We start from the raw sequence: 14,197 nt of genomic DNA on the forward strand, positions 1-14,197 counted from the left end.
CTGGAATGCCCTCCCTGGTACCATAGGAAGCATTCAGAAACACGGGGTTTCCGGAAGTCAATAAAGGCCTGTCTTTTTTCTGGGATAAGCCCTCCACCTTAAACTTCTCTTTGTCTGGTCATTTTGGTATCAGCGCTGGGGCAGCCATGCGCTCTACAAATCATGTAACATAACATAACATAACTTCTCAAAAATATTAGTTAAAAAACACTACTGGAAAAACAGACCATTTCCCAAAGTGTTTGTTGTCGACATTTATTGCAGTAGGGACAATATGCCTTGCTCTCTTGGAAGGGTAAGTAGGCTTGAGGTGTGGAACTGCAGCTCATTCCATGAACAGGAGGATACATCTGGTCCTACTCTAGCAGCTGGGCACCTTGTGATGTCACAACAACACAATGGTTGAGACTGAGATGCTCACAATAGAGGCAATGCATACCTTCCTACTCATCATCCCTATGGACACAGTGACAGTCATGGCAACACTCCTTGGGGTCAGGGACATGCAGCAAGTGGTGGAGGGACACTTGGCAACGTTGTCAGCTGTACCAGCAAAGACACAGATCTTGGAAGGATTGATCGCTCAAAGGATTCCAGAACTCGACTGTAATAACTTATTACAGTCTAGGTCACTAACAGAAGATCAAGCTTCAAGGACATCTGATATTAGCACACACAAAATAATATTGGTGTGGCCCACACTAATTATCACATGGTGGACATGACACTGCCCGGGGGTCTGGTGTTGTGAGTACAAAATGATTCCTAGGATATTGATAAATGGGAAAGTGGTGTACTCTAAGGTTTTAAATGGGGCTCCTCACTCGTGCCTTGAAGTTATTTCTATGGCAGGTATGCGATATTAAGCTCTCTAACAATGTGTCCTGAGAGAATATTAGCGTATTTAGTCTAACGAGTGTTTAAGGGAGTAACGTGCACTAACTAATACTTGTTTATATGTTTTCTGCTACGGATGTCATACATTTTCTGACTAACGCAGTCTCGTAAGATAAGAAAAGTTGATTAAGGGGGGGCGTGGCTTGGCACCCGTTGAACATGGCAGCATCAGCCTGAGGCTCTCTGGACCAGAATGGGGAAGGCGTGCTTAAATAGCTTTTCAAGAGAAGCTGAGCAGAGGAACTATCGTCAGAAGTGGTCAGCGTGAAGATGTAAGCACTGCCACTAGTTTTTTGCACATTGAACGCCTTTAATTTGAAGTAATTGCCTGACTTCGTAATAGCGCATATATAGTCGCCATTTTGTCTACATGAACGAGCTGTGAGCGCGGGCTTAGCACTAACGGAGGCAATAATGGACTTTTCTTCAGGATTGTCCCAGCTTACTTTTCACAACTCAGCTTCAGCATCCTCCTTGAGCAGGGATTTATGGGGTTGTTGCACCTTATAACGTGTATATTTTGAAGTGATGTGGGTACGGCCACCATTTTAAAGTCCTCTCATGATTTTTAAAGGCATCAATATTTGAATGGTTATAAAGACTACACCAGGCTTTCTATACCTCTCATTTTAGATTCCCGTTTTTATTCTGGTCATATTTTTGAACTCTTCATTTCTGTGCCCTAAAGTCATGAATTAAACGCTACGGATATGTTTACTTCAAGGGTGAGGATGCACTAGGGTACTAAATCTCATAGAGCAGAAGTGGCCATTACGGTTCCTAGTTATAAATAGTATTCATTTATTCCCTGAGCTGCAAAATATTTTAAGATTCTTCTGGGAGTTGTCCTCATTTGGTCTGGTTGTGTCCACTTTTGAGTCGACTATATTGCTTCACATGGTGGCCAGTGGACCATAAATCTCACCTTGGTTGAATGCCTCTTTTCAATATTAACATCCTGCAAGTTGATGGGCAGAACAAAAAACTCTTCCTCTACTGTTTCAAAACCAAAACGCATCCTTATTAAGAACTCCTCCGTCTTCCCAGAATTGTCCAAGCTGGAAAACTCAGAATTGACTCAGATAATAGCAGCATAATAATGGACTCCTCATTGCCAACAGTAGGGAAATCAAACGTTAAGCGATTGCAAAAGGACCCCATTATCCTCCCAAATCAACTTCACCAGTTTCCATGGAGCTATTATTACAGGAAATTAGAGCCCTAAGACCTTTTGTTGAGGAAACTAATTCCAAACCCTTTTGGATAATTGGTCACAACTTGACACCAGACTTACAGCAGTAGAGCAACATGTCTCCTCCTTCAGCGATACTGCCAAGAGTGTTACCTTCTTACAACCTCAAGTTTCCACACTCCAAAAGCAGGTGGAGGACCTTAAAAATCACAATAGGAGGAATAACATGCATTTATGGCCTGGCGGAAGGAACAGAAGGTTCGGACTCCATTGCTTTTTTCGAATCCTTCCATCCCAAGATTCTTCACTTACCAGAAGATACCATGTTGAACATACAACCTGCCCATAGACTGGGCTTGGTTCCTACCAGCGTCTCTTCTCCACAACAACCAATTGGTGTTATCATCTATTTTTTAGAGTACACAGATCTACTGAAAGTGTTGACAGCTGCTAAAGCCATTCAACGAAATTCTTGGTCTGGTGCCACATTATTTTTTGCACAAGATTACTCGAAGGTGGCTGCAGCCAGACGCAAAGCCTTTCTCGATATGAGACCTGATCTTCGTTCCACGGGTGCACGATATGGCCTCTTTCAACCCTTGCCTATTTAAAGTAACTTTTAACAATAGAACAACAACGTACGATGATCCACTATGCAGCAAAGCTTCATCAACTCACAAAAGACGGTCCACGTGGATTATTCAAGACCTTACTCCTCACATATTACTTGACTCTCCTGATATTTTTACATGAGCTGCCACTTGGACTTTAAATAAAGGTTTTGTGCTATTGCCTGGTTTAATATTTCCTATAGTTTAATATCTTCTTTGACGATTCCAGTTAATGTCTATTGATGCTGTTTTTCTCTTATGTTCCTCCCTTAATTTATCAATTAATATTAACCACTTTACTAATTGCTTCCACAGTTTTGGTGTTATGCAAAGGCTCGTTTTCTACCCGGTTCCGTCCAGTCCACGGTTGACGTCTCGTCTGTTCCATGTGGCTCCACAATTCCCCACTTCTATCTTCCCTTTTTGTAGGTACGTTATTCGTTTTGTCTTTTGTTCTGTGTTTTGTAAATATGGGCGAAATTTGCGAATTTACGGTACACATATTTGCGCAAAAGCGAATTCGCGGTCCGCGAAATCCACGAATTATTTTTTTTTACGTGTTCGCGGGGCTTTTTGCTTGTTTGTGGGGCTTTTTGCGTGTTCGCGGGATTTTTTCAGCGCGGCTACCGCGAGGTTACCCATGCGGTCGCACATGGGCTAATTGCATGCTCGCGTTGTGCAATTGCGTGATCGCGTCCGTTTTTGCATGCTCACGAACAAAAAGTCTGGCGGTCAAGCAAAAAAATCCGCAAGCTTGCGAATTGCGAATTTTTTGACAAATTCGCGAGATTCGCGGAATGCAAATTTGTCAAAAATTCACAAATTGCGCGAGCGGAACGGATTTTACGCCCACGCTTAGTGTTTTGCAACACATTCTTCTACTTTTTTCCTTTATCAACTAACTTTTACACTTATTCTTTCTCATATGGCTATTTTCTCCTTCCATTCCTGTTTTTGCTTACCTATTTTCTATATCGCTCAGTGTTCTGAACTCATTTCATTCCTCCTTTTTTCTCTTCTCTCTCTTAACGCGTTACAGTGTTTTTGCAACAAATTGGACTTTGGTATTACAAGTTCGGATTATTTTATTTTTCCACCTCATTGAATTGAACTGTTATTATATACTGTTATTTCTACTCTATTTTAATATTTTATGTCACTTAAATTAATCTCATGGAACATTAGGGGATTAAATTCTCCTATTAAGAGACAAAGGGTTTTGTCACACTTGGCCAAGTTAAATGCTGATATTGTTTTTTTACAAGAAAGACACCTTACGGATATTGAATCTTTGAAATTGAAAAGAGTTTGGGTGGGTGAGGCTTATTTTTCTCCAGGGAATGGTAAACTAAATGGAGTTCTGATATTATGCTGTAAATCTCTTCCAGTCATGTTATTATCGCTAGAATCAGATGTTGATGGAAGGTGGCTTATTGTTAAATTGTCACTAAAAGGTTTCCCAGTTTCTCTTCTTAATGTTTATTCACCTACATGTCGAGATGCCTCCTTCTGGTCTGCTTTAACCAAGCAAATCTCTCATTGCATTGAAGATAATTTTATTATGGCCGCAGACTGTAACCAAGTGTTTGACCCTTTTTTAGATAGCAATTCTAAAGTGCCTTTTGTCCCCAATAAGTCACATAAATCTTTCACTCACACTATAGCTCAGCATAAATTGCTTGCCGCTTGGCGCCTCTGTAACTGGACCACCAGAGAATACTCCTTTTATTCCTCAACCCATCACACCCAATCAAGAATTGACTATGTCTCCCATAATATCTCGCAGTCCCTCACAGATGCAGAAATTGGTCCTATTCTCCTATCGGATCATGCACTCGTATCAATTGGCTTTGATATATTGCCCCGAAATAATGCCCCCAGAAGATGGCGTTTTAACAACGCATTCCTCTTAGATCCCAAGTTCACTGCATCCTTTACCTCCTTCGCTACTAATTACTTTGAGAGAAACCATACAGAGTATCTATCACTCTCGATCATTTGGGATGCCTTTAAGGCGTCAGCAAGAGATTTTATTATAGGCTTTGTTGCAAAGAAATGAAAATCTGCACGTAGTATTACCATGGACCTCCTCCAAGACATTAAGGCACTAGAACACTCATAATATACATCTCACTCGGAGGAATGTTTAAAGGCCCTTATTAATGCTAAAATTAAATTTAATAAGAAGTCAACAGAAGATGCCTCACTTTACTTATTAAAATCCAGCGCAAAATTCTATGGAGGTAAAAATAAAGCAGGAAAATCTTTTGCTAACTATTTAAAGATTCATCAAAACAAATTAAACATTGATTCTGTCTTTGATGAGCATTCAGTCTTAAAATTTAAAGATGCCGAAATTTTCACATGAATTCTCTCTTTTCTACAAATCTTTATATTCATCAGAAACCCAACCTACGGATCACTCATTATCACAATTCTTCTCTAACATCCAAAAGCCTCAACAGGTCCCTCCGGGTCTATCTTCCTTAGAATGTTACCTCTCCCAGCATGAACTCCTAAGAGGTCATCAAAACTTTAAAAAAGACAAAGCACCTGGCCCGGATGGTTTTACCGTTGAATTTCATATCCATTTTTCTAAATTTTTACTACCCAAATTACATTCACTTATAAAAAAAATGTATTTCTCAAATAGTTCTTTCGCCTCATTTTCGGAAGCCCATATTTGTTTTATCCCCAAAGAAGGTAAGGACTCTAAGTACTGTAAAAACTATAGACCCAACTCACTTGTCAATATTGATTACAATTTTTTTTCTAAAGCTTTAGCCATACGTCTAGATTCTTATTAACAAATTTACTAGGAAAAGAACAATCCGGCTTTGTCAAAGGGCAAGTTATTACAGACAATACACGGCTCTTTTTCGATGTTTTATCCAAATCCTCACATCTTAATCATCCTCTAGCGGCAATTGCTTTGGATGCCGAAAAGGCCTTTGACAGAGTTGAGTGGGAATATTTATTCTACACTCTTAAATGGTTTGGATTTGACCCCAACTTTATACATTTATTATCTCTCCTCTACTCTAATTCTCGTACAGCAGTATGTGCTAATGTCTTAATTTCCCCATTTTTTAACTTAGACAGAAGAGTGCGTCAAGGATTTCCTCTCTCTCCTTTCCTATTTAATCTAGACCTAGAACCATTTTTATCCAAATTACGTCAAAACCCAAGCATTTATGGTTTTCAAGCATCAAGCGTTCATATCATACTTGCAGCCTATGCTGATGATATTTTGCAATTTATGTCCAGACCAGAAGAATCAATCCCGGCTTTATTAGCGGAGGTGAAATCTTACTCCCTCATTTCTGGATACAAATTAAATAATGATGAATGTGAAATATTGCCTTTAACAAAACATACATTTAGTTCAGAATTTCAAGCTTCACAATTCAAATGGAGTCCAAATCATATTAATTATCTAGGTCTACACTTTACATCTTCAATCTCGGAAATTGTAACATTATGTATAAATAAATGTCTTCAAAAGATTTCAGAATTGATCTCTAAATGGTATATCCCCTTTATTTGTCTTGGTGGGGCTGCTTACACACCATAAAGATTATGTTATTGCCCATAGTTTTATACACTATTTCTTACATCCCGGTCCCAATCACAACTAAATTATTTAAACAATTGAACTCTATATTATCCTCTTTCTTGTGGCGTAATAAGAAACCTTGAAGGTCTTTACTAAAATTAATTCACCGTAAATCAAAAGGTGGAGTTAATTTTCCAGACTTCCAGGGTTATCAGAAAGCTTTCCTATTGCGTCAGGCCTCTCTTTGGTTGCTTGGCTCTGCAGATGATTGTCCTCTCTGGACTTCAACAGATTGCCTCTTTTTATCTCCTTACTCATTTCGTGAATATCTTTCTTTTTCACGCAAACCACAATATATATCAACTCCCATAATAAAGCATACTTCCAAATTACTCGATTTACCTTCTCACGCTACTCAAGGTACTAGAGATTCCTTTTTAAACTCAACAATTTGGCATATTAAAAATGTGTTGATCCTAAACAAACCTTTTTATTTGAAGACTCGGAGAAACAAATGTTTAATATGGATCTATCAGTTATTCTCAGAATCAGAATTCCTGCTTTTTGTTACACTCATGCAGGTATTCAATTTACCGACCTCCTTTATCCATAAATACAACATACTCAAAAAACTGTGCTGGAAACTTACTCCCAATTACCTACTATACTCGACACCTCCACTAACCCAGAACCCGCCTCACGACTTCATACCTTGTTAATGACCACACCCAAGGCCTCTATTATTTACAGCCATCTGCAAGGCATTGACATCAATAGACAGAAGACAAAAACTGATGGGGCATGGGAGTCTGTAGACCAGCTAGTGTCACTATGAGCCCCACCTACCAAGGAGTGAATAGTTTCTGGCAGCTATCGAACATGACAACCCTGACCCCTCAGGGTTCATGGAAACAGTACAGTATTTTTTGCTTAATCACCCGTGCTTTCTTTGTCTCAGAGAGATATACAGAATAAACGGTGGGGACGTTTTCAATAAGTATTTATTGAACCAGCTTCATTCTAGTATAAAATATGTGTGCTGCAACAACCATTAGACATAAACAGATATATATTGTTATGAGCACCAATAGAGTAAAGAAAAGGTAGTATTCTACCACAGTGCTAAAACATTGAATATATGCAGGCATATAGATACTTAACAGTACTAATGCATAATCTTACGATGCAATCTCTAACTAGATGTACCTAGCATGTATGTAGGTGTAAAGCCAAGAATCCCCTTAGGATAGAGCCAACCCCACCACCTGATGTGGGAGAGCAAAGGACCCTGTCTTGGTCTTGAGATGGACACCCCGCAAGGGATGCCAGACCACTGCGTGTGGGAGTGTCTGCATGCAGGGACCTCAGCGTATCAGCATGGAAGTCTTTCTCCTCTGGTTTGGCCAGCGAAGATGTAGTGCTTATATACCCAAAGAGTACCCTCAGCGGTTCTACCTAGAAGTGTACTGTGGGCATGTCAGGCAAGGATGACGATAGAGGTGACCCTTATACAGTTATTATACAGAAGATTGTAATCCTGCTGTGATACTGAGAATCCTCATGCATAATACATGAGGATAGTTTTCGGAGAAATCCACACAAAAGTCATGTAGCACCTAACTAGGTAAAAGGTCAGCGCCAAACCCGTTATGTAAAACAATGGTAGGGCAGATGTCGGGTAAAAGGTCATACAACTACCTAGGCCTATATTGGGGATTGGGGTACATAAAACCCACTCCTCAATTGGCTGGACGACATGATGCTAAATTCTAAAATACGCCTGTTTTTAAAAGCATAAAATGTAGCTAAAATATAAGTCTAAAAACATCTAAAACATTGTATGTGTTAAAAAATTGATGTATAGGAAAAAAGCTTTAGGAGTCCTCTAAAAGTCAATATACTGTTCGGACCAACTGAGGACGCCAAAAGCCTTAGTGCTCAGTGAGAGCAGAAGAAGAAAAATTAAAAAATATATATTTTTGATTCCAGTTTTAGTTGTTTTTGAAAAAAGCCAAATTCTTCCCAACACACGGAGAGCCAAATGTTTATTGGTCCTGTGCGGGAGATGCAACATCACTGTTGCCTGTTTTCACAGACGATGTCCCTGTAACACCTCTTGTATTAGGTCAATGGAGCAAAGGTGATCTTCTCCGGTTCCCATTGCCGCTGCTGAGGAAGCTGTCGATGTCTGTAAACCTGGAGCAGAGCAGGTGTCCATTCCAACAAGAGCTGTAGCATCCTTTGGTGGCTCTAAGAATGCCAACATTACAATTGGAATATGCTGAGGACACCGCACTACATGGGTCTTTAACGGGTCCAGCAGTACATCCACATCCGGAGGCGCAACTGTTGAAAGTGTTAGATGTCCAACATGCATTCTTGTCCGTAGAATAAGCAGCGGAGTACAGGCAAGACACAGTCAACCCAGACTGACCTGAATGACAGGAACCAATGATCACTTAGTTCCCAAAGCCGAGTTGTGCCCAGAATGAGAACCATGCGTTCACGGCAACTTCGCTCGAAGAGCGCTTTTTCCATCTCCTTGGTATTTGCGACGTCCATTGCGTAGCAGAAAAATTAGAACCAGGATACCCACTACATGTAGCAGGATCAGTGGAAGACTTCCAAAAAGGCTTCCAAATACAAAGGTGCTTAATAACCCATTACCTATGGTGGCAAATAATAGTACTATCCCTCTCGTATCAGACATATTAAAGGTACGATGTACCATTTCCTTGAAATGGAGCGGGAAGTTAGTTCAGACTAGGGCCTATATCTCAACTGAAGACCTTGCAACCTGTTGATCAAAAGTCTCACAGGCCAAGATTAAGGCCAACTCTTTCTGTAACAGTATGGCTTTCAGCTAATCAAACTGTATAAGGGAAACAGTCACTGAAGGCCATAGCGGCGCCACCCTGACTGTGAGGGTCGGTAGAAACAATACTTGCATACAACAAGTAACCCTGGAACTTACTGTGATCAGATATGCGATGCCTGGCAGCATCCCACAACTACCTTGATCATTCACCATCATATAACTCCTGTTCGACAATAATTTGAACACCAGAACCCGCCTCACGACTTCATACCTTGTTAATGACCACACCCAAGGCCTCTATTATTTACAGCCATCTGCAAGGCATTGACACCAATAGACAGAAGACAAAAACTGATGGGGCATGGGAGTCTGTAGACCAGCCAGTGTCACTATGAGCCCCACCTACCAAGGAGTGAATAGTTTCTGGCAGCTATCGAACATGACAACCCTGACCCCTCATGGTTCACGGAAACAGTACAGTATTTTTTGCTCAATCACCCGTGCTTTCTTTGTCTCAGAGAGATATACAGAATAAACGGTGGGGACGTTTTCAATAAGTATTTATTGAACCAGCTTCATTCTAGTATAAAATATGTGTGCTGCAACAACCATTAGACATAAACAGATATATATTGTTATGAGCACCAATAGAGTAAAGAAAAGGTAGTATTCTACCACAGTGCTAAAACATTGAATATATGCAGGCATATAGATACTTAACAGTAATAATGCATAATCTTACGATGCAATCTCTAACTAGATGTACCTAGCATGGATGTAGGTGTAAAGCCAAGAATCCCCTTAGGATAGAGCCAACCCCACCACCTGATGTGGGAGAGCAAAGGACCCTGTCTTGGTCTTGAGATGGACACCCCGCAAGGGATGCCAGACCACTGCGTGTGGGAGTGTCTGCATGCAGGGACCTCAGCGTATCAGCATGGAAGTCTTTCTCCTCTGGTTTGGCCAGCGAAGATGTAGTGCTTATATACCCAAAGAGTACCCTCAGCGGTTCTACCTAGAAGTGTACTGTGGGCATGTCAGGCAAGGATGACCATAGAGGTGACCCTTATACAGTTATTATACAGAAGATTGTAATCCTGCTGTGATACTGAGAATCCTCATGCATAATACATGAGGATAGTTTTCGGAGAAATCCACACAAAAGTCATGTAGCACCTAACTAGGTAAAAGGTCAGCGCCAAACCCGTTATGTAAAACAATGGTAGGGCAGATGTCGGGTAAAAGGTCATACAACTACCTATGCCTATATTGGGGATTGGGGTACATAAAACCCACTCCTCAATTGGCTGAACGACATGATGCTAAATTCTAAAATACGCCTGTTTTTAAAAGCATAAAATGTAGCTAAAATATAAGTCTAAAAACATCTAAAACATTGTATGTGTTAAAAAATTGATGTATAGGAAAAAAGCTTTAGGAGTCCTCTAAAAGTCAATATTCTGTTCGGACCAACTGAGGACGCCAAAAGCCTTAGTGCTCAGTGAGAGCAGAAGAAGAAAAATTAAAAAATATATATTTTTGATTCCAGTTTTAGTTGTTTTTGAAAAAAGCCAAATTCTTCCCAACACACGGAGAGCCAAATGTTTATTGGTCCTGTGCGGTAGATGCAACATCACTGTTGCCTGTCTTCACAGACGATGTCCCTGTAACACCTCTTGTATTAGGTCAATGGAGCAAAGGTGATCTTCTCCGGTTCCCATTGCCGCTGCTGAGGAAGCTGTCGATGTCTGTAAACCTGGAGCAGAGCAGGTGTCCATTCCAACAAGAGCTGTAGCATCCTTTGGTGGCTCTAAGAATGCCAACATTACAATTGGAATACGCTGAGGACACCGCACTACATGGGTCTTTAACGGGTCCAGCAGTACATCCACATCCGGAGGCGCAACTGTTGAAAGTGTTAGATGTCCAACATGCATTCTTGTCCGTAGAATAAGCAGCGGAGTACAGGCAAGACACAGTCAACCCAGACTGACCTGAATGACAGGAACCAATGATCACTTAGTTCCCAAAGCCGAGTTGTGCCCAGAATGAGAACCATGCGTTCACGGCAACTTCGCTCGAAGAGCGCTTTTTCCATCTCCTTGGTATTTGCGACGTCCATTGCGTAGCAGAAAAATTAGAACCAGGATACCCACTACATGTAGCAGGATCAGTGGAAGACTTCCAAAAAGGCTTCCAAATACAAAGGTGCTTAATAACCCATTACCTATGGTGGCAAATAATAGTACTATCCCTCTCGTATCAGACATATTAAAGGTACGATGTACCATTTCCTTGAAATGGAGCGGGAAGTTAGTACAGACTAGGGCCTATATCTCAACTGAAGACCTTGCAACCTGTTGATCAAAAGTCTCACAGGCCAAGATTATGCCAACTCTTTCTGTAACAGTATGGCTTTCAGCTAATCAAACTGTATAAGGGAAACAGTCACTGAAGGCCATAGCGGCGCCACCCTGACTGTGAGGGTCGGTAGAAACAATACTTGTATACAACAAGTAACCCTGGAACTTACTGTGATCAGATATGCGATGCCTGGCAGCATCCCACAACTACCTTGATCATTCACCATCATATAACTCCTGTTCGACAATAATTTGAACACCGGATGAATCATGGCTGCTGGGGGAAAAAAAAAGAGAGCGGTATTTTACCACAAGAAGGCGCTCTTTTGCTACGTTCGCAGCGAGCATTGTTTCAGGTAAGCTGGATTCCAAGGAGGTGGAATACGTATGCTTTTGTTTTCTTTGTGAAACCTTTTAAGTTTAAAATTTTATTTATTTTTACAGAGTCCACAGAAACTATTAGTTCTGGGACCTGAGCGGTTCGGTGTGCATGGAGCTGGAGTGCCCCTGCAGATTCTGTGAAAGCGCATGACGCCAGAGGTTAGTGAAAATTTGAATTTTTCCTTCTAATTTAACCACTTGTATTTAATAAAAGTATATACAATTGGTGACTACCTAAATATTGTTGGAGATGGTCTAAAAGCACGCGGCACCTGCCCTTGGCTTTCACTGAAAACGGACCAAATGAGACGTATAGAGGCTGACTGCCCCTACACGTTTCTGTATTCATTGATGTCTCTATGCGCATGACACCAGAGGTTAGTGGGATAATGTATTCTTCCTTCAATTTTTGTTTATTTAATAAAACACAATAACATGCCGATTAAATAACAGGTGATTATATGTTGATTTAGTTGGTTTGAGAGCAAGCTGTGCCACCCCTGATTTATTTTCAACTCATCCATGAGCATCTAACGAGCTCCAGCAGGGAGCCATATAATAATACAACCCTTCTCATCTGCTGGTATCCACCCGAGACCAAACTGACAAGGTGAGCAAACTAGATGAGCTTCACCCTCATTCTTCATAGAATGGCTAAACACATGAGTCCTAGGTAATACTTTTTTCTTTTATGCAGGCTATACACAGATTATCATTTTCTTGTCCTGAGGAAGACCCTAGTTTGATGCTCATTAATTGCACATTAATCGAAGAGTCGAAATGTCTACGCGTATCTAGAAGCATTACAGTCCAACCTGACCATCATAAATAGAAGGAATAAAATTCCAGGTCACGCTCAGATTACCACAATGTTTCATGCTGTGCCTAAAAGTAGTTGTTAACATGTAGTCATTTTTATGTACCTATTGTATTACGTTGTGATATATGTATAATACACCTCCCTCCCCTTATGTTTTACTTTTGTAATTACACTAGAATTTCATGTGTATATGTCCTGTTCCATACTGATACATGTTTTTTTTCATATAAAGTTTAAATACGCTTCAAAACTGTACAATTAGTTTGTGCCTTTTCTTTTCAAATACATGTGTAAACAGATTTTTTTATAACATTCAATTAAATCCCACGGTAGAAGGGAATACATTTTTTTATTTTAGCTAGTGTGTTGTGGCAGAACCTGCCCAACCTGGCAGTTGCTTTCATCCTTTTGTTGCCAGACAGAATAAACACCAAGGCTTGTGATCCATCCTTAAAAATATAACCTGGACTGATCTACAGCCGTAATCAAATCTTAAATACGAGGTAAATGATAATTCTCTACCCAGGTGGCACTGTTTGGAGATCTAGGATCATTATACAGGTACAATTCACTGAATTTCCTATTGGCTAAAACAATAGGTGAACACCATACATTTGCATCTAGAGGCTGAATAATGCCATCATCTTGCTTTTTTGTATTTGCTTCAACTCACATCTTATACTGTGTGGCACAATGCAGAGTCTATATATGACAGGTAGAACCCCCCCTTGACTTTAATGGTGAGCACAAAATCTTTGATTTCCCCTACTTTGTTTTGAAACACCTCTTTACATTTTTCTCCCCAACCCTGCTCTATAACAGAGCTAACTAGAGAAATCAGACACTTCCGACCAGGTCTAATGATCATACCAAAATCCGCTTAGTGCCACCATCCTAAAGCATTTGTATTTTTCTGCGCTACATTACTTTTCCTCTAATTGTTGTATTCCCATTTGCGATATCAGCCCAAAAATACCAACTAGCCAGATTCTTAAAACCAAAAACCGGCACATTTAGCAAAAATAGAAGAAAGACTACAACTTCACATCAAACTAGAGCACAGAATGATGGTGCTCATCAGAAGAGAACTACAGAAGTGGCACTAAGAAAATAAACTGCACTTTCTGAAGCCGGTATCATGCCTGTTAATTAGATTGCTTTCTTATGACAGCTTTTAACTATCCCTGCTTTGGAAACTATACAAACGAATCTCACACTGTTTTCAGTCGACTGTCTCTAAAACCCGGGTCATGAGCTAAATTTTCTAAAATCTTCCGATACAGCAGGTGTAAAACCAGGACTGTCCCAGCAAATCCGAGGTGCCTGGTCACCCAACAACCAGATCTCTGCTACTAACTTCAAAGGCAGTAATGACGACATGTGGAGGTAACAAACCTTTGCTGGACCTAGATTCTTTTTATTTTTCAATGGAAATGATGGTTATATTTGCACCAGAAACAATAGGAATAGGCATAGTAATACCATCAATCTTTAGAAAAATTAGACAATCAATATGCCTCTTCTCATTATGTACATTACTTATCTCAACACAACCACAG

This window comes from Lissotriton helveticus, chromosome 4_1 (genome assembly GCF_964261635.1).
Source record: "Lissotriton helveticus chromosome 4_1, aLisHel1.1, whole genome shotgun sequence".
NCBI lineage: Eukaryota > Metazoa > Chordata > Amphibia > Caudata > Salamandridae > Lissotriton > Lissotriton helveticus.